Genomic DNA, 22143 nt, shown 5'->3' with positions numbered 1-22143 from the left:
TATCTTCTTCTTCTTCTTTTTTTTCTTAACATATATTGCATTATTTGTTTCAGAGGTACAGATCTGAGATTCAACAGTCTTGCACAATGCACAGCGCTCACCATAACACATACCCTCCCCAATGTCTATCACCCAGCCACCCCATCCCTACCACCATCCCCCACTCCAGTAACCCTCAGTTTGTTTCCTGAGATTAAGAATTCCTTATACCAGTGAGGTCATATGATACACGTCCTTCTCTGATTGACTTATTTCGCTCAGCATAACACCCTCCAGTTCCATCCATGTCATTGCAAATGGCAAGATCTCATTCCTTTTGATGGCTGCATAATATTCCATTGTATATATATATACCACATCTTCTTTATCCATTCATCTGTCGATGGACATCTTGGCTCTTTCCACAGTTTGGCTATTGTGGACATTGCTGCTATAAACACTGGGGTGCACGTACCCCTTCAGATCCCTACATTTGTATCTTTGGGGTAAATATCCAGTAGTGCAATTGCTGGATTGTATGGTCCACAGCTTCATTTCTTGTCATTCCATCCACCCACCCCAGTGAACTATGGGCAGCTCCTTGAACTTGCCTGCTTCTCTTTGGCTTCTAGACCCTCCCCCCAGCTTGTTGAGTTGGCTTGCATCATCCTTCCCAGTACAACACCTGCACCCACCCCCCATTAAGTGGCCTGATGCAGACTTGCCCCTGGGCCTCATCTTCACCATTGCCTCCTCCTGCAAACCTGCCCAAGCCCTCTCCTCTGAGCTTGTGGCATTTACTACATGGTATTGAAATTATTTATTTAGTTAGGTGTCTTCGTCACTAGATTGTGAACTTGTTGGAGGTAGGACTGGGCCCTGCTCAGCACAGAGCAGGTGCTTAATAAATGTTTATTGAATGATTGAAAATGAGAATAACATAACATTTCATGAAAACTAGAGTAAACATAGATTTCATGATTTGGGTGGTCAGTTGGTATGTGAGTTTGGTTCAGGAATATGATATTCAAAATATTTATTACTCCTGAATTAGATCATCAGTGGGAATAGATCCTACCCAGTGGTGCTGGATTAAAGTTCTAGAGGCTCCTAATGTTGTGCCACATGTTACCCCTTTAGTTGCTGACCCCTGGGGACGTGGGGGATCCCTCAGGAGGAGCCTGATGTCAGGGGTGGGGCATGATGGAAACCTGATTATTGACCGATTGATACTACAGTATTTCAATATTTTAACAACTGCCGTGGTCATCCATGTGCATTCAGGCCACATTTCAGCCCTGGTCAGATTCATCTTCTCATTAAAATGGATGCTGTAGGATTTGTAGCAGGAAGAGAAAGCCTGCATTTTAAATTGCCCCAGAGTCCCCTGGTGGGATGATCTGTGTAATCTTATCAGATATATTTATGCATGGGGAAGACTCTTTATGCAGTTTCCATCACAGAGTAGAGAAATGTCGATTTTATCTAGAACTCCCTCCATCGAATGCCAGGCTGAGGGGGTTCACTGGGGCCCACCCTGGGCCGCTGTCTCTGATGTTGCATTTAGTCATCCCATCCTTTGTGAGCAGTCGGGATAGGATGGTGGCAACCAGGCTGTCCTGGGGGTGCTATGCCCCTGGGAGCTTCCTAAAAGATGCTGACCCTTGAATCAGAGTTTTGTAGCAGATAAACAACCCCCACACCAATGGTTGCAGAGCTCGAGAGTGCCAAAATAAAGTGTGAAATCATTAAGAAATGAAGACACTTGGATATATTCGAAACCTTGGATATATTTGAAACCTCTTTGTGTTTCCAAAGACTCTAAAATTTGGCTTCATTTAATTTAGCCATAGGGAGATGGCTGGTATAGATCTGTGGGCCTATTTTGCTCAAGCACTGAATATAGAAAGGTGTTTAACTACAACTGGGATGCTAATGAGTGCAAATTTCAGCAAGTCTGCCACGTTCCCCAGTGAAATTCTGATCTAAAAGAATTATACAAAGCCATACTTCCTCTCTAAGCATAAGGGATTTCCCATGGAAAGAGATAAAGTTCAGAAAGCACAGGTTTGTGTTATAAAGGCTGTTTTCTACCTATTTTAATATATGCTTTGAAAACGCAGGGGTATTAGAAGAAGAGGAGAAGGTACGATCCAAGTTATGTACTGAAAGATCCTGGGGAATAGCTCACAAGGTATAATAGGATGTAAGATGTTCAGAGATTACATCAGCTACCCGAGAGCACTGTTCCTGATTAAGAGCTCAAATCTAATGGCCAGGACACCTGAAACGGCTGAATGAAAATAGAATCCCCAGAAGAATCTTTGAAAATAAAATAGGACAGAAGCCCAGAGGCATATCCAGAAATTGCTAAAGGCACCAAGTAAAGAAAGGTCACCAAGAATAAAAGAACATGGAATGGCTAAAAGAAGGGGGAGACCATGATGGGGTATCTCATTAATGGGAAACACTATACTATTGCTACTTCTTGTTACTTATCCAGAGGAAATAATCTGCTTGTGTAGGCGATGATTTATGCTCAGAGATGTTCATCACAATGTTATTTATGATCCCTCAAAAGTGGAAACCATCTTTTTTTTTTTTTTAAAGATTTTATTTATTTATTTGAGAGAGAATGAGAGAGAGTACATGAGAGGGAGGAGGGTCAGAGGGAGAAGCAGACCCCCCGCTGAGCGGGGAGCCCGATGTGGGACTCGATCCCGGGACTCCAGGATCATGACCTGAGCCGAAGGCAGTCGCTTAACCAACTGAGCCACCCAGGCGCCCAAAAGTGGAAACCATCTTAAAGGTTAGCGGTAGAAGAGCGATTAAGCAATGTGCACCATGCCTGTGTCATACATGATCGTATGCAGCCCGAAAAATAATGGTCTTCAGGAGTTTTTGCTCAAGTAAAAATACCTGTGCCCTGCATACAGCTTCATCTCATCCCTGTAACCAACAACAATTTTCTTGCCACACATTAATTTGTTGGAATAATAATTTACGTTTTTCTCCCTCTAGTGATTTTTCTCCCCATTTTTAATCAGAAGGCAGGTTTTCATCACTCTCTGTCTCAGCGATCTGAGCAGTGAGCAGAGGTAGTCCCAAGTCAGCTACCTTTCGAAATATTACTCTTATAATCAGAAAATGACAAAAATGGCATTTAAAAAATGCTATTAAAATTCACACTTTAAACATCATGGGGAAAAGATTTGGCAATGCCATCTGGCAAGACAGTGCAGCCTACTCCGAAGTAGCAACGTCTGCTGCTGCCACCGAGGGTCCTGGGTCCTCTACTATGTTTGCAGAGGACAGGAAGACTGGCCGAGGCTTCTGAGCCCTGGAGAAATCGTAAGGCTTCCTTGTCCTTCCAGACTGGTCTTTAAGCAACACCTTCATTTCCATTAAGAGCGATTTTGAGGGTTTGTTATGAGTACATATCAAGTGTTGGGAGAGCCAAGAATGGGAATTGCTGTTATCATCATTCCATTAAGCAGAACGTTTTACTGACCACCACTTCCATAATAAGATCTCACAGTACTTTCTGAATCATCCAGATTGGCTCGGTACAGGTTTAGGTTGAAGTACATTTTGTTGTAATTCAATTCTTTGAAAATTGGTAATTCGGATAAGGTCTGAATCACAACTTATTAACTAGAACAGTGGTTTTTAAACTTTCTTTTCAACAGAGTGACAACCCATTCTTCAAACCCCAGCGTGTATGAAGTTTCATAGGTCATGGAAATAAAAGTTGATTTGCTCTGGTGAGTGGTGGTGGAGAGCCTCCTGGACCCAGCTCAGCCCTACTTCTTTTCCTCCAGGTTAGCTTCCCTTCACCCCCAGGAGGACTCTCAGACCACCCCCCCACCCCAACCAGGGCTCTGTGAGCACAAATAGAAAACTGCCGAACCTCAACATTTTCATGAGAACAAGTTCTGACCAAACAGAAAAAAAGAGCTTCTACAGCGAATGGATGGTCTGAGCACATTGCACGTCACCCCTTGCTATGGCTTGTGGGGAGGGGGAAGAGAGAGAAAAGGGGTGTCTCCCTTAAAAGAGAGACAGATTTGGGGATCCTCAGGCCCTCTCCATCCTGGAAACTTCATCACTGATACTTCCCTTTGGACTGTGAAATCTGAGAGTAAGATAATGCTGATTTATGGAATACAGTACAAAATTAAATTACCTCAACCCCAATTTTAATAGATTACAGGGTCAACCGTACGTTTGCAATAGGAGGGACAAAAATGCTCTAACAATGCTGCATTAGAAAGCTTTTGCATTGGGACACCTGGGTGGCTCAGTGGTTAAGCAACTGCCTTTGGCTCAGGTCATGATCCCGGGGTCCTGGGATTGAGTCCCACATCAGGCTCCCTGCTCAGCAGTGAGTCTGTTTCTCCTTCTTCCTCTGACCTTCTGCCTGCTTGTGCTCACTCTCTCTCTCTCTCTCAAATAAAGAAATAAAATTAAAGAAAAAAAAAAAGAAAGCTTTTGCATCATCAGGTTCATCTGGCATGAAAATTGTCTTCACCTTCTCTTTTTCCCAATTAAAATCAGATTTTTCAGCCCTCCTCCCAGCTCATTTACCAAATACTTGGTGGCTTCAGGGGAGAGCAGGATAGGGTCCTGGTGGACTCATTGCTTGGTTCTGGGGCTGCACAGAGCTGAGTCTGAATCCTGCCCTATCATTTTGTGGCCGTGGCTAGGAAGCTCTATGCGCGTCAGTTCCTCTCTGCAAAGGCAGATAGTGAAGGTCCTTCTGAGGTTGAATGAGATGATGCACTTAAATACCCAGCACAGTGCTGCTGACATTGTACATGCCCAGTATCTATTTATTTTTATTATGAGTTTAGTTTGTGAGTCTCTAAAACAGTGATTTTTAAAAAAAATCATGGCTACCAATTAGAACCACCAGGACTGCTTTAAAAACTATGAATAACTGATAGCACAGACCAGTTAAAGCAAGGCTTTTGCGCTGGTAGTTCAAAAAACTACCTCAGTAGTTCTGGTGGCCATGGGACTGAATACACAGCTGGGGGTGAGAAGGTGTCACAGAGGGAGGGAGGGGTGCAGCAGGTAGACCCTTGTCTTGCCGCTTGTCTGGGACACACAGGAGCGCTTGCCTCCCCTGACTGCCGCCCCCCCAACCCCGGCCCCTGGCAGCCTGCTGCCTGACCAGCGGAGGAGCAAAGACTGATGGTGACAGCAAGGGGAGGGGGGACCGACGTCAGAGGGATGCCTGGACACAATGGGACTGGTAACTGGAGCTTGAGTGCACACCGCCCTTTACCATTTCCAAAGTGTTTTCCCATCCCGAATGGTTCGCCCTTCTCCATAACCCTGTGACCTATAGCAGGCCCGTGTAACGCCCAAGCAAAGAAAAGGGGAACTGAGTCACGAACACGCCAGGTCATCTTCTTCCGGTCAAACAGTACCAGGTGGGCGGGGTCATGACAAAACCCACATCTGCTGAGTCCATGTGTCTTTCCGAGATACCGTCTGTGTCTCTTGCTTGGCTCCCCTGCCTGGTGGCTGTTCTGTACCCCTCTTAACCAGTGAGGGGAAGTTCCCGAGAACCTCCTAGTTTGCAATGTACCAACCTGGGGGTGTCTTTTTGCTTCTCCCACAGATGATGTGGACAGGGTAGGAGAAGTTTCTAGTGGAAATAAACTTTGTAATGTGTCTCTCAGCTTCGCGTTATTGAGTATCCCTCTCTAAGCTTTGAAGTAGAGGCAAACTGGCACAGCAGGAAGAACTCAGTTCTCAACTTTGTGTCAACAACAAGCCTCAGCGCAGGTTTTGGGCCAGAGCTCCCGGAAGCCGGAGCAAGTTTGTGAACATGATGGATTTCAAGCTACTTGTGTTGAATATTCCAGGAAAAGCTAACCAGAGAATGCATGATGTCCTCAGTGTCCTGTGTCACTTCTTAGAAGAACCTGTTCCAAAGTCAACTGTGGTCTGGGTAACAATAAAATGCTTATACACATATGCGCCCACCCACTGTCCCCAGGACAACGACCAAGGATTGGATCCCACTCTTAGGTACTCTGTGGCCTACGATTTCTTTGACACTCTGGCACTGCTCCGTTAGGCCAGCATAAACTATATGGTTTTCCTGCCTCTGGGGATCTGCTGCAACTTTAAATGCTGTAAGCAGCTGATGGGTTTACAGGAACTGCCTAACCAGTATTGTGTCTTGATTTGTGGCCTCACAGTTGGTTATGGAGTTGATCTGGATTCAAAGAAGCAAATGACCACAGCATCAGGATGTGGGTTGGTCTTAAAAACAAGGGTGGTTGTTCATGCAGATACAGATGTCTGGGAACTAGCTAGTTCTGTACCATGAAAGAGACTATCAAGGTGTTTTTCTTTCCTTCTTTCTTCTTCTTTTTTTTTTTTTTAAATGAGGCTTGGGTTAGTAATTTATTCTGAGACTTCACACTACATGTGAAATCCCCCAGGACCTGAAGGAGTGAAGGGAAAGCTATTTTTAATCATGGTTCAGTAATAGCTATGGAGAGAAATATTGTCCAGTAAACTTTCCCTGTTCCATCTCTAAGGATTTTTTTTTTTCCAACAAGGTTCTCAGAAACATAGAGAAACATCAGGTTCATATCTTGCTCTCTGGATTCTGATCAAGGTAACAATCATCACAGTTTTGATAAGCTGTCATCAAAAAAGATCAGGACATGAGGATAAACTGAGAAGAAGCAAGACTAGGGGATAATCAATCACCCTGCCTTCTTTCTGTTCTTCCAGTGTGCTACTCTCCTTCCTACCCTCTCTTGCCTCGCTTGTCTTCTCCTAGTTCACTCCTCACCATCTGTCATAGGTGAATTGTGTTCCCCAAAATAGTATGTTGAAGTCCTGACCTCCAGTACCTCAGAAAGTGACCTTATTTGGAAACAAGGTCATGGTAGATGTAATTATTTGAGATGAGGACATATTGGAGTAGAGTGAGCCCTTAATCCGGTATGATTGCTGTCCATATAAGAAGGCCATGAGAGACACACGGGGAGGATACCAGGTGACAATTGAGGCAACTATTGGGGTGATGCAGCTGCAAGTCAAGTGGTACAGGGACCAATGGCCACCTAGCAGCTAGGAAGAGGCAAGGAAGGATTCTATTCAGAGTCTCAGAGGGAACACAGCTCTGTTGACTAATTTTGGACTTCTGGCCTCCAGAACGGTGACAGAATTAATTGCTGTTGTTTCAGGCCACCCAGCCCATATGTGGAGTTTTGTTATGGTGGCCCCTGGAAACGAATACACCATCCTTCTGATCTGAGTTTAAATATCCCCTTTTGGGGAAGTCTTTCAGATCCTTCTGCAGCCTAGAGGACATCTTCCTACTATACAGCCCCCTACCACCTCTACTTTTCCTTCAGGACATTCATCATGTTGAGCAATTACCACTCAGTTTGTCTTTTCTATTAGACTGTAAAGTCTCTGAGGGCAGAGACGATGTTTCCAGGACTCATCACTCCATTCCCAGCAACCATGGTTGTACCTGCCATTAGTGTCCACTCTCTAAATGTTTGTTGACTGAATGAAAAATGAGGAAATTCAATTAAAAAATATTTCTAGCTTTGCAGAATCATCTGGAGGTTAGCACTTTATGAACGGAAATTTGCTCATTAAAACTCACTTTATCTGAGAGAAGGGATTGTTTTTTGGGAGCTGGAAATCCCCTTTTTATATTTAGTCACAATATTTTTCTTCAAAGTACTGAAAAAAATATTTAGGCTTTCTTTTATATAAACAGTTTTCAAGATGAAAACAGTGTGAAGAAACCCTGCTTAAATTGTTTGAAGTCTCCCTTTCCTCCCTCCTCCATAAACTGCAATTTAGAATATATTTTGAATATCCTTTCCTTGATGGATTCACCACTCAAGGCAGTAGCAGTACCGTTCAATGAATATGAAATGAGTCAACAAGTTTTCAAAGTATCTTCCTTGCCTTTTACTCAATGCCTTCTCTATCTCTCTTCGAAGCTGCTGGCATAGGTTGTAAAGTATCTTTCCAAAGCTTTGTATTCCCTTTTGGTCATGTATGATAGTTACAGGGAGCACTTTAGAAGAATGAAAATATGAGGCTCGACTCTAAAGTAATACATGGAAATAAGTGTCTCTTCACCTTCGGGTATTTAATCCCCAAATTGTTAAAAACATCATTCTAACTTTTATTTTGGAAGAGTTTCTAAAGTTTGCAAGAAGACCAGTCTTATTACTGTGTTGTCATGTCTGGTTTTGGAGGGAAAGAGAAAATTTTTATTTACTTGTGTGACCTCCATATGATTTTTGACCATGTGTCCATGAGGGAGAAATTTGAAAGGTGGGCCCTGAGAGAGCGCTGACACCAGCCATGTCAGTCACGGTGCTGAGGGAATTGCTATGGGTGTGGGATGGGCAGAACTGAATTTGAGCTCCCATTGGTGATGTTGAGCTAGTCCTTAACTTTCTTGAGTCTGTTTCTTCATTTGTAAAATGAAAATAATATTTGTAATGTTACAAAGAAGATGGTTTTTTTAAAAAAAGATTTTATTTATTTGAGAGAGAGGGAAAGTGAGTGAGAGAGAGAGAAAAGAGAGAGAGCAAGAGCATGAGCTGGGAGAAGGGCAGAGGGAAAGGGTCAGAGGGAGAAGCAGACTCCCTGCTATTAGGGAGCCTCATGATGTGGGGCTCAATCCCAGGACCCCAGGACTATGACCTGAGCCAAAGGCAGACACTTAACTGACTGAACCACCCAGCTGCCCCAAGCAAATGACTTTTGACAATATGTATGAACATGCTTGACCACATATTAAGTGCTATGGATATAAATCTAGAATGAGGTTATTTAGATATGTTATGGTAACACTTGACCACTTAACAAAATGCTTTGGGATGCATTCTATTATTTGAGATTTAAAATTATCTATTGAGTGAACTGGGCTAGGCACTAAGCTACATAGAGGAACAAGATATAGTTTCTGGTGGCAAGGAACTTATGGTCTAATGGAAGAGACAGACAAAAGCCAGATAATTTCAGTAGTAAGTGAGTGTACATACTTTGCACTGTATTTTATATATGTTATCCCATAAATCCCTCATGACCAACCAATGAGGCCCTAATAATTATCTAGGGGACTTGCCCACAATCACACAATGGGTAAAGGATGAACCTGGGACTGAAATCTAAGTGTATCTCCAGAGGCTAAGGCTTGATCACTGCACTTGCCAGTGACTTCATAAGTGTCCCAGGTTTATTGTGGCATAACATACCACCTCAGTCTTAGCGACATGAAACAACAACCATTTTGCTATGCTCACAGATTTTTGTGGGTTGTGAATCCATAAATGGGCACAGCAACAATAGCTTATCTCTGCTCCGTGGTGTCTGGGACTCAGCTGGGCAGAATGAAAGGCAAGTGACTCAACAGCTGGGGTCTGGAGGGGTAACTTAATCCCACACCCCGTGGTCGATGCTGGTTGTCAGCTGGGACCTCAACAAGGGCTGTTGGCCAAACATACCTACGTGTGGCCCCTCCATGTGTCTGCTTGAATTCCCTCACAGCATGGTGTCTGTGTTTCAAGAGCAAGCAACCCAAAGAGAACCAGCCTGCAGCTGCATAGCCTTTTACAACCTAGCTTTGGAAGTCACACAGTGTCATTTACAAGCCCCACTCCACTCCAGATTCAAGGAGAGGGAACATAAACACCATTCTCAATGGGAGGAGTGTCAAAGTCATGTTGTAAGAACACATGGGATTGGAAAATCCAATCTGCCATAGTCTACAACAATTCATATTCCTCCCACATGAAATACACTCTTCCCCTCCAAGTCTCATCCCCATAGGGCATCAGCTTGAAGTCCCAGTCTCATCATTAAATCTGATCCAGTGTGGATGCAGCTCCTTTTGTGTGGTTCCTCTGAAAACCAATGAATTAAAGAGACAAATTATCCAAATCCCCCCTTTCCCATCCAAGATACATTTGTGGGACAAACATTAAATAACTGCTTTAGAACTTTATTTGAAAAGGAAAAAAAAAAAAAAGAGTAGCATCCAGCAGTTACTGGTCCATAACAATTTTGAAATTGATCTGGGCACATGTTACCTGTTCCTTAATTAAGGCTCAGTCCCACCGCTTGGGAGTTGTTCTCCTGGATCTTCTAACTTCTGAGCTATCCTCCTTTTCTCTAAGAAACCACTGAGTGTTTGCCACTGAATGGTTTTCTCAGCTGATTTCCTGTTCATAGAAGTTCAAAGGCCAAAAGCCTCCTTTCTCTGTCTTTTTAAGTCATATCTGATCTAATTGTTTAAAACTCTTTGCAGGTTTCCTGTGTGTCTACCCACTGGACAAAATCCATCCCATGAAACCCTTTGAGATAAGCTCTTCCTCTTGGGCTTCCTTTAAGACTATGGGACAATGTCCTTATAGTTCTTAGAAGATACATTCTTTAATAGAGAGAATCTGTGAAGCATGCCTTTAAGATCCTTAGAAGGCCTGTTGTCTATTTGAAAGATTCTATGAGATTTTAACAGGATCTCAGAGTCCCACCCTGGATTTGATCTTTGGTCTGAGGTCCATCTTAATTTAAGGATTGTTTGCTGGCTGGAGACACTGGAAATAAGAAGCAGTTTTGTATTTGAACCTAGGAAGTCCTGGCTCCTTTATATTTAACATTTCATTCATTAATTTCTTTTCTTACATTTTATTATTGGAAGCAAAAGGAATCCAGGGGCCATTTTCCATACTGTGACTAGAAATCTACTAACCCAGCTCATTGAGCTCATTAGGTATATTCTCTATTTTCCATGCAACTGTGACAGGGTTGCTAAACTCTCTGCCTCTACATAACAAGGATCTCCTTGCTTCCAGCTTCCAGTGACATTTTTAAAAAAGATTTTATTTGCTTATTTGTCAGAGAGTGAGAGAGTGCACACAAGCAGGGGGAGCAGCAGGCAGAGGGAGAAGCAGGTTCCCCACTGAGCAAGGAGCCCGATGTGGAACTTGATCCCAGGACCCCGGGATCATGACATGAGCTGAAGGCAGACACTTAACCAACTGAACCACCCAGGTGTCCTTCCAGTGACATTTTTAATAAGGTTCTTTTAACCTCTCATCAACAGCCTCCTCAAAGTCTTATAGGTTTTCATCAACCAACCAGTCCCAAAGTCAATGTTGTAATTTTGGAGTCTTATTATGGCAGCACCTTATTTCCAGGTATCAAAATCTATTTCAGATACTACAGCTTCACTACAAACCACCCTGAAGGTAGTGGAATGAAACAGCAAACATTTTGTTATGTGGGCCGGGAATTCTGGACAGGCAGAGGTGTCCTGTTTCAGTTCCATCACATCTGGCACTGAACAATGAGTGTCAATTGGGAAGACTTGAAGACAGAGGCTGAATTGATAGTTGAGGGCTAGAATCATCTGAAGACTTGCTCACTTATATGTCTGGTAGTTGATGCTGGCTGATGTCTGGGACCATAGCTGGGATTGTCAACCAGACCACCTACCCATGGCTTTTCCCTGTGGCTGCTTGGTCTTCACGGCCAGGCTCCAAGAGTGAATTCTAAAGAGAATCACGAAGAAACTGCAACATTTTTAAGATTTAGCTCTAGAGTCAATAACATCTCTTCTGCTCTTAGTCACAGCCTGCTTAGATTTGGGGAGAGGGAATATAGAGCTTCTTCTAATGGAAGAAATGTCAAAGTTGTTGAATGGGATGAGGATGTGGGTGAGAGATGCTGTTGCAACCATCTTTGGAAAATATAATATAATCCACCCTGATCAGAAGCTATGGAACTATGGGGAACAAACACCTGAAGATTCCAGAAAGGCTGTCAGAGGGAGATCATCCCTGATCTGTGTCTTAAAGATGAACATGGAAAGAGTGTCATCATGTTCCTGACTTCATGGCAAAGGAAACAGAGTTCTAACTATAATCTCCTAAATGGTTATGGGTATAACCTCCTGAAGTTACTACTTTGAAATGAAAACAGTCATATATATATAAATACTGTATTAGAAATATTCACTTAATTTTTTTTTAAAGATTTTATGAGCAAATAATGAATCATGGAACACTACATCAAAAACTAATGATGTAATGTATGGTGATTAACATGACATAATAAAATAAAATTTAAAAAAATAAAGAACGATTATGAAGAAAAAAAAGATTTTGTTTGAGAGAAAGAGAGAGAGAGAGATTGAGATAGTGAGCAGGGGGAGAAGGAGAAGCAAGTTCCCTGCTGAGCACGGAGCCTGATGCGGGGCTTGATCCTAGGACCCTGTGATCATGACCCGAGCCGAAGGCAGATGCTTAACTGACTGAGCCACCCAGGTGCCCTGACTTAATTTTATAGCCAAACTCCACACTAAATCAGTGTTTAACAATGATCTGTAAATGGCAAACAGTCACTGATTCAAGAGATATATTTCAAATGAATTGGTAACAAGGAGCTATAAATAGGAGTAACTGATAAATGATCATAGTTCAATGAAGAAAAGGCAAGCAGGAGCATCTAGCAAAAAGAATTCCATAGGAGAAAGAAAGAGAACTGAGAATCTGCCACAGTGCAATGCAGAGGGATTCAAGGCAGCAAATCAAAGGGCTATACAATTTGGAGCTAAATATAGCCAGGAACATTCAACATCTGCTAGTACAGAGGGAGGACATCAATTTTCCCTTTAATAACTCTAGGTCACTGTCGCTGGAGCACTGTTCTAGATGAGGCTGTCTATGTAATACCTTTTCTTATTCAAATAATAGTCTGATAGTGGACAGAGGGCCACTGGAGATCTCTATATGCCCCTCCAAATTGCTGCCCTTTTAATGGGGTTTTGTAGAGGTTACACAATACTCCTCAAAGCTTTATCTCACCCTTCTGTCTCATCTCCAGCAATATGAGTCTGGCCTAATATTTATTTATTTATCTTAATAAATATGACATGAAATTCTCTCTCCCGTCTTTGTCTCCCTTCCACTTCCTCATAGGTAACCACCATCCTTAGTTTCCTGTGCATTGTTCTAGAGTTTGTGCATACATAAATAAGAAAATATCAACACAGATTTTTATTGTCTTCTTTCCTATCTTCACCCCTTGCCTTTTTTTAAACCCCAAAGATAGTGGATTGTGTAACATGTTTTGCAACTTGTTTTGTTCACTTAACTACATTTCTTGGAGATTTTTTCCCCTTACTTCATTACATGGTGAGTTTGTATGTATGTATGTGTATGTGTATGTATGTATGTATGTGTTACAGGCAGTAAGAGAATTCTTAAACCTCATCTCATGGGAGGAATTGGATATAATATAGATAGTGGGATTAGAACCAATATGAGTTTGAAACTCATCTTTTCCATGTGAAAACCATATAATATTGGGCAATTTCCATAATCTTTGAGAGCCAATTTCGGTGATAACAACACCTTGAAGGTTTATAGTGAGGCCATCAATAAAAGACTGCATATAAATGACCTAGAACTTAGAAGATGCTTCACAAAAAATGCCTATTATTATTATTTCATCATCTGAGTTTGGAATGACACTGATTGCTCGTCAGTGCTCCAACAATCATCCTGATTTGGTTCTGGAAGGGCCTAAGGCTTTCCTCCTAAATAATCTCCATCTCTGTTCTGCTAGCACTTTATAAATCAAGTTCTATTGAACTTGAAGCCCTTACAATCTCTGATGAACATTAGCAGTGCTGCTAAAAATGTCAGTTGTGTAGATATTTTGTGGTACTTGAGGGAATAATGAGAAATGCCAGATCTTAGCTGAAGCTCGTATGTTTGCTCAGATGCATTGGCCACTGTGATAGATTGCATTTAGTCCTGATTCTTTACCCTTTCCTGGATCCATGCCATTTGCCATGTGACTTTGTAGTTTCCCCTACTGAAAGGATGGAGTATATTTCCCTGTTCCTTGACTTTAGGTTGGGCCATGTGATTTGCTTTGGTCAATAGAAAGAGGTGGAAATGATAGTATGTTAGTTACCCATTATTAAGAGGCCTTGTGTGTTTCCACTTTCCTTTTTGTATTCTGCCATTGCTATGAGGAGAACACATCTGAGTTAGCCCTCTGGTCCCAGGAGGAGGACAAAAGACATGTGGAGCAGAGCCAACCCAGCTGAGCCATCCTAGTCAAACCATCCTTGTGGGGCCCAGCCTTGATTGGCTGACTCCCAGACAATCCAGAGGTGTGTCAGTTAAATAATGGTTGATGTTAAACTCTAAGATGTATGGTTATTTGTTGCACAGCAATAGCAAGCCAACACAACTACACCCCACCAAGTGGTAAAAAACTGTTGAAAAATAACAGGAAATTTCAGAGAGAACCACAACTACTTGCATACTGATTTATCACGTTTATACATGGACAGGATAGGTGGCAAGGAAAGTAAGAAATGAAATGGATAGGTATGTGTACAATGCAGCCAAATAGGAATGAGGAGGGAATATATAAACTGTCCGCAAGTATTTGAAGTATAAGTATCAGAAGTGGGGTAAATAGTTGATTGAGCTCTAAGAGGAAACATCTAGGGCAAAAAAACAAAAAACAAAAAACCAAACCCGCATCAGTGCTGAGCCAACAAAAACTTTTTAAGTTGGGGCAAGAAAAAGTCTTCCTGAGAAGATCTGCATCACTCTTGCTCCTGAGGAAGCATTAGGGGTCCCCTTGCTCTGATACTTTTAAATTTAACTGAATAAGGGAATAGAAACATATTGTGGAAATAACCTCTGGCCAACTGGATGGGGGCTAGAATCAACAATCCAGCAAAACTGAGCATCCAAATCTCATTAGACAGATGGGCATCTATCCTGTCCCCAGTGATCTTCCTGCTGTCTACATCTGTTTGTGAATTTTAGACAACTTAAAAGAGGAAATATTGGAAATAATCTCTTGAACCAGAAAAACTCTCCTTTAAAATTAGACATAAGGCACACACAGACCTGATAAAGAGTCTAGGTTAATGAGCTTTGGGTCAGAGAGGAATTGTAGTAAAGTCGGGTTGGTCTTTTTAAAGATGGCCCACAGCCTGAGACTACTGTCAGATTGCTGATGGCCAGTCTAGGCCAAGGCCTCACTGCTATCATTGCTAAATGCTTGGGTGGGGTTAGTGAATACTGGGCTGAGAGTCTTTCTTTCTTTCTTTCTTTCTTTCTTTCTTTTTTAATGTAATAGCAAGACTGAACATTTTAGGGGAAAGTAATTCCAAGAGAAGTTCCTGTTCCCTTGGATAAATACAGGTTTTCAATGCTCTAAACAGCCATTCCAATTTCTTCTTCGGGGAACACATTTTATTCTTAAAGACTCATTTCAAAGTCTTTCTCGCAATTTGGAGAGTCGAATAGTCTGTTGGTTATATAGGAATGGGTTTTATGGGAGTGTTGTTGGGGTTCTCTTGATAGGAAGGAATTCACAAGGGGACCAGGCAACACAATGTACCTTCTTGCCATTAGCTGGGAAGGAAATGTTCTGTCTTTGGTTTTAACAGGGGCGGGGGCTGTGTGAATAGCTTTTCCTGGTATTAGTAATAATCTACCTCATACTGCTTTAAACATAACTTGGATTGGCTTTTGTTGGTTTCTCACAAATTAATTCCTTTCAGCTTCTGGAAATAGATACCTGGGAGACTTGCCACGGCCTTCTTCCTAAGATTGATTGAATTAAAACAATTGATTTCTCCCGGCTGTTTTCTGTGATCTTATTCTGCATCAATTATCTGGACTTTTATGGGTTAATACAAAGACTAGAAACTTAAAAAGTGGATAGAGAATTGTCATTCCTAGGGGTTAAATATTTTTTTTTAAAAGATTTTATTTATTTATTTGAGACAGAGAGAATGAGAGACAGAGAGCATGAGAGGGAGGAGGGTCAGAGGGAGAAGCAGACTCCCTGCCGAGCAGGGAGCCCGATGCAGGACTCGATCCCAGGACTCCAGGATCATGACCTGAGCCGAAGGCAGTCTCTTAACCAACTGAGCCACCCAGGCGCCCAGGGGTTAAATATTTTAATAACAGCAGGGTAAGACCAATCGATGCTAGGCCAAACTGGTAATGTTTTGGGAATGTAGATTTACATATGTGTGAAAGCCTTTTCTATGTGGGTGATAGAATACTCCCTTATATTTGTACATATAGGAAATACTCAAATCTTCCATTCTCATTTTTAGTAAACAAATGGAGAAAATCTCAACATCTTAAAAATGACTAATTCAAAGTCACATAGTAGGTGAAAGAATTGGAGAGTCCTGTGGTTAGAAAAAAAGTTCTTATCACAAATGGGATATGCTTTTATAATAGAAATTTTAGAATCAGGTGACCAAAAAGAACAAAATTTCAGTCTATGATCTCCCTGGCCACGAGTAATGAAGAGCTCTAGGAACCCATATGTGGCAGGTAAGACCTCCCCTCCCTGTGGTTTCCACCTTCACTGGCAGGAAGCAGGAGGGGTCCCCAGGACTCTCCACATACCCCTTCCTCTCCCTCCCCTGCAGCTCTCATGGCTTCCTCTCCTCTTCCCTGCTTTGAGATGGCAGGATGAAGCCTTCCGGAGCTACTTCTCTCCGTCTGCCTCATCCTCCCTCTCGCCCTAGGACTCAAATGCCCTTAAGGCTCTTTGCATCCTATTCTCTGACTCAATGTCCCTGCCCCTAAACCCCAAATTGTCAAGTCTCTTATACACCGAGTCATCAACCTTGACTCTCCAGCCTTTTCTGAAATTTCGCTTCACCTTCTTACTCTTAACAACTGACCCCTGGCCCCTCCATATCCCCCTCACCCAGTGGCTGCTTTTTTTTCCACACCCTTCATACGACGGGGCACAGAGAGGGGTTGGATGGCCTCCTTATTCTTTCTGCATTGCCACTTCCAGATCCTTCTCCTTGTGTCTTTTCCCTGAAAACCCTAGCTTTGAATCTCAGTCAGAGTGTAACTTGTATTTTTCCTATTGCAGACATCTTCCAACCCTACCTCCCCCCATTCCTCATTCCTTAAAGCCTGGTCAATGTCACACTTTCCATTAGGACTATAACCACTCCTGCCGTAAGTCTTAGAGGCTTTCAGTATTCACATAAATAACTATTCTAGTACCTTCCCCTCTCACCTCCTTGACTTCCTCTTCTCCAATGATTTTGTCCTCTATCCTTGCTCAGCCTCCTCTTCCTGGTCATGCCCTAGACCTCACCATTACCAGTAACCATGATATATCTACAGATCAGTTTGAAGCATTCCACTCTGATGTCCTCTCTTTACATTTGACTCCCTCTAGTATCCCAATGACAAAACTTCTCCAGCACCACTGGCATGCATGGTCCATAGATCCTTCCTCTTCGCAAAGTCTTTTGAACCCCCTCATGTCCTCACCTCCCTCCTTACTGTACTTAGATGCTATGGTCCAAATTCACCTCCCTTGCATATACTATTAATTTCCTTTCTTTTTCTCCCTTCATTGTATTCTCTTGGCAAAACCCTGTTTAAATCCAACTCTCTGCTGATTCTGTGTTTGTTCAACTGACCATGGCTAGAGAAAAGCTCATGATCATGATGGCTGAAGCCCCTTTCACTTCATGGCCATGAACCTCAAGTGGGCTTTTCCTGTCGCTGAGGAATCTCATTACATTTTCCAGGCTCATTTATGCTCTTGCTCCTCAAGTGAGCTATTTCACAGATTTTTCTCTCTTTTCAAGGATCTTCCACTATTCTTACTTCCAGCTTGCTGCCTATCACCAAGAAAATAGATGCAATTAGAAGAGGACCCTTCCAGATGTTTCCATCGCCATATCTACATACCTAATTTCATCTGTGTTCCGTAAGCTCTGCCTGGCCTCCTCTGTGGATGAACTGCCTCTGCTCCATCTATGAATAGCACAAACACTTTAGCACAAGTTCCCATGCTCTCACCTACTCAGGAGGTTACAAAAAAAAATTTCTTTGGGGGTGGGGGGAGCCTCTGTCTACATAAAACTTTTCATTAAAAGAGGTATTACAAAACTCATAGGCCTGTGTGAGGTATAATGATTTGTTGATGGAGATTTAGGATAATGGGTAGAGCAGTTCTAACATATTTATTTATTGTCCCATCAGCAGAAATGAAGAGACTTCATAGTGCCCAGATACCCTTTCTCTTCCCGTTCAGATCCAGGGACCATCTCTTTGTGTTTTTGGTTGTCAGTGTGATGCTTCTGGCTCACTTCACATCTCCCATCATAAGACAAGGGAGAAAGGCTGTAATTACTTTGCTATGGCTCTTCAGAACCTGCTTGCATGAAGATAGTTATCGATCTTCTTGCCTCTGCATTTCCCTAATACCATTTATTTAATGCTGGTTATCTTATCACTCATAGAGCTGCATCATCTATTATGCTACCTGTGAATTCTCACTTCCAAGGGCTCTCTCAAAGGTTGTTCTGTGCTTCACTGCTGACCACCGCAAATGCAAGTCTTACCCAGAGCTTGCAGGAAAATGTGAACAATACTTTGTTTTCTGGTCATGTTAAATTTACCACTCAGAAGTTTATTGAATGAATGTAGAACACAGTCTTCTCTTGACCACTTTAGGTTGTACTTACTGCATTCCTAGGGTGTGATCTCTTTCAACGTCGATCCCACTCCTGCCTTGTACACTCTGCCACCTGGGAGGAAGAATAGGAGAGGGGCCCATGAGCAGAATGAGAAGAGTGGCCTCATTCATCCCAGACCCACACCTCTGCCCCTGATCCGACATGACTTAAGATCAACTTGAGAGTGCATGACGTTGCCACATTGATTGGAGACGAGAAAGGACATCTCTTGGAAGCGCCCCCGATTCTGTAGAGCAGCTGCCCAAAAAAGCCCTTAGGAGAGAGAGGCAAGTCCCCTCTAAGGACTGCCTGACACATGGAGCCTGCAAAGGGACACGATGACTGTCCTGGGTGCCAGTGGCAGGGGCGTACAGGTTAAAGGATGCCTGTCAGCACTTCCCTGCTGTGAACTGGAGGTGGGACTGCAGTCGGAACACAGATGGGCGAGAGTCTTCACACAGGCCCATACATACCCAACCATTGGTAGTCCAGACCCCTGAACTCATCCTGTATCCTATGAGTCATCCAAAATCAGCACCATCCTAGTGGCCTAACCTTGCACAATCCTGCAAAAGGATACACTCTGGTGAGTGGGAGGAATCCATGGAATGGAGGCCCAGCCGTAAGTCCCCAGAATTCCACCACAAGCATAGGTCCTGGAGCTTTTTGGGGCAGCTGATTGATTCCACAGATGGGGTAGGATAATGGCGAATGCCCTGGAGGGAAAACACAGAGACCGGGGTCTATGCTGGTCCTGTCCAGGCTCAGGGCTTTCCATCCAGATGGCCCTGCTGGCCCCGGCTAATGGCCCAGGCATTGAAGGGAGACAAAAAATGTCAAGGAAGGCACTTCCGGTGATTACTAGGGTTGGAGGGTCAGACCTGGGGGCCCCTTGCCCAGATAGCACTAATGGCCCTGGATGGACCCAAGCACAGGAAGGAGACTTATACCAATTTGAGGAAAGCACTCCAAGTCATGGGGACCCCGCAGGTATAGAGCCTGCGGTAGGTCTTCTACTTACTTGGGTCTAATGATAGAACTGCAGTGATCACTTCTCAGCTCTCCTCTTCTTTGACTTTTCAGAAGAATTTGTCACAGTTGATTATTTCTTCTTTCTCGAAACATCATCTTCACTTGACCTCTGGGACCCCACATCTCCTGGCTCCCCTTCTACTTTACTAGTCACTTCTCAGCCTTTTTGGCTCATTCTACTTCATCTCTCTGGCTACTAAGTATTGGAGACCCCCAGAGTTTAGTCTTCAGATCTGTTCTCTATCAGTACTCACTTCCCAGGTTAATTGTATCTAGGACCGCCATGTACGCAGCTTCATTGTGTGTGCACTGCCTAATTATAGGAGACACCATTCACAACAACCACAACATGATCAAAACTGTGCTTTGCAAAACCTGAACAATTGAATGTAATGGTTCTGATACAGTCTTGTGGCTTTACATGTTTTTCATACGTGATGACAATGGACTCCTCTGAACTTCAGACTCGTATCTATTCAACAGCCTTTTCAACATCTTCAACATCATTTTCTGATCTTCTCCCCTAAATATGTTCCTCTAGTGGTCTTCTCACTTCAGTAAATGGTCACTCTGTCCTACTAGTGGCCCAGTCCAAAAACCTGTAATTCATCCTTGACTTCTCTTTCCTTTTTATGCTATATCCCACCTGTCAGCAAATCCTGTTGGCTCTACCTTCAAAATCTATCTAGAATTGACTACTCCTCACTACTTTTACTATTCCCACCCTGGCCTAAACAACTATCATTTCTTTCCTGGATTATTACAGTGTTTTTCTGACACCTATGGTTCTATACCTCCAATCTATTTTGAACACATTAGCCCTCATGAACTAGTTACAATATGTCAGATCATGCCACTCTCTTGCTCAAAGCCATCCAGTGGCTTATTATTTCACCCATAATTAAATCCAAACTTCTCACTGTGGCTCCCAAGGCCCTATAAGATCTGGCCTCTGCTTCTTTCCCACTCCTTTCTCTCTCACCCTTTCTCCTACCCTTGGCCCTTTGCTCATGCCACTTTATTCATAACAACTTAATCGCTGTTCCTTGAACATGGTGAGCTTGCTCCAAGCTCCCAGCCTTGGTACTTGCTATTCCTTCAATCTGAATTGATCTTCTCTCTGGTGTTTTTATGACTCGCTCCTTCACCAACTTGGCATCACAAATCAGCTGTCATCTTATTAGTGAGAACTTTCCTGAACACTCTCATTGAAACACCAAATGTCTCCCTCCAACAATGGCACTTATTGCCATCAGATATATTATATATTTCACTTTTAAATTTTACTTATTGCCTGTTTCCACCTGCTAGAAGGTAAGCTCCATGAGGGCAGTGATTTTGTTTGTTTTGTTCACTTTTATATTTCTAGACCTGCCACAGGGTAGGTGCTGGATCTATTGAATGAATGACTGAACCACTTATTGTTGATATTTTTGTTCTGTCTCTTAACACATGTATTTACATAGATAGTATTATTTAAAACTCAAGACTGTGTTGCACGTATTGTTTTCCAACTGGCTCTCGCACTATTTCATGAATATCCTGTTTCCATTCTTTAAACAGTCTTCTGTAACATCATTTTAATAACTGCATATTTCATCATAGAGATAAATCACATTTTATTTACCTAGTGTTTTAGTGGTAGAAAGTTGCATTTTTCCAAGGACTAACAACTCTACTGCACTAATGATTTACCCATTCTTGTGATTAACTCTTTAATAACAGTAATTATCATAATTTATTAGGTACTTCCTTTGTGCTAGGCTCTGGGCTCGGGATTTTATACATTATCTCAATTAATCCTCTTAACAGGCCTATGAGGAAGGTATTTGAGGCAGGAATTAGTAGAAACTGAGGGTAAATAACTTGCTCAGGGTCATGTAGGTAGAATGTGGCAGAGCTAGGTTTTAAACCCAGGTCTGACTCCACTGTCCACATTCCAAATTGAGATGCCCTACTACCTTTGCAGGATAATTTTCTAGAAATGGAATTTCTGCTCGATCCCCAATTCTTAAAAAGTCAGGCATTTTGGAGAGATTTGATTCACAAATTGTTAGTTTAGGAGAAAGTGCTAGTGACAGCATTTCCTGTCCTAGGGCCACAGAAAGAAGAAAACTTAAAAATAATTTTTAATATTATTCATACTATGAAAATAGTACACACACGATAAAATTTCAAGTCATATCTGGGCGTTCAGTTAAAAACGAATCTTCTTTCTACCTTCCAATCCTACCAACTTGGAGGTGTCACCATTAAAAGGTATTCATACCTTCCAGAAATTAGAGAAATTCTTAACTCAAACATGTTTGATATGGTTTGTCCTCTACAGGTTATTTAAAGAAAATTAAAAATTGGAATGAACTTTGGAAATCTCAAAAATAAAAATTAAAAGAGTCCTAAGGAGATAAGCAGGCATCGTATTTGAAGAAAGAGCAAGCAACCACTCAATTTATCTCCTTCCCCTCAGGCCCTTACATTGCTCAAAGTAGAGAATGATGATTCCTGTCAATTTGTCATTATTCATTAGGACAGGAATCTTGTCTGTTTTAGCAGATATACTTTTTTTTTTTTTT

General features: G+C 42.4%; 1 protein-coding gene and 1 long non-coding RNA gene across 2 annotated transcripts in view; one reads left to right on the top strand and one right to left on the bottom strand.

The window, feature by feature from the left end:
- LOC145721145 (uncharacterized) overlaps positions 1-4459 on the top strand; it is a 36116-nt gene extending 31657 nt beyond the window's left edge. Inside the window, exon 6 of the long non-coding RNA XR_014144609.1 lies at positions 3669-4459. This is a non-coding gene — a long non-coding RNA (uncharacterized LOC145721145). The remainder of the gene's footprint in view (positions 1-3668) is intronic.
- The window catches only part of LAPTM4B (lysosomal protein transmembrane 4 beta), a 459101-nt gene that overhangs the window by 191152 nt on the left and 245806 nt on the right, over positions 1-22143 (bottom strand). The gene's annotated exons all lie outside the window — the stretch shown is intronic.

This window comes from Leptonychotes weddellii, chromosome 4 (genome assembly GCF_054177405.1).
Source record: "Leptonychotes weddellii isolate Sample4059 chromosome 4, ASM5417740v2, whole genome shotgun sequence".
NCBI lineage: Eukaryota > Metazoa > Chordata > Mammalia > Carnivora > Phocidae > Leptonychotes > Leptonychotes weddellii.
The sequence above is the reverse complement of the archived record's forward strand: the minus strand, read 5'-3'. Positions and strand labels throughout refer to the sequence as shown.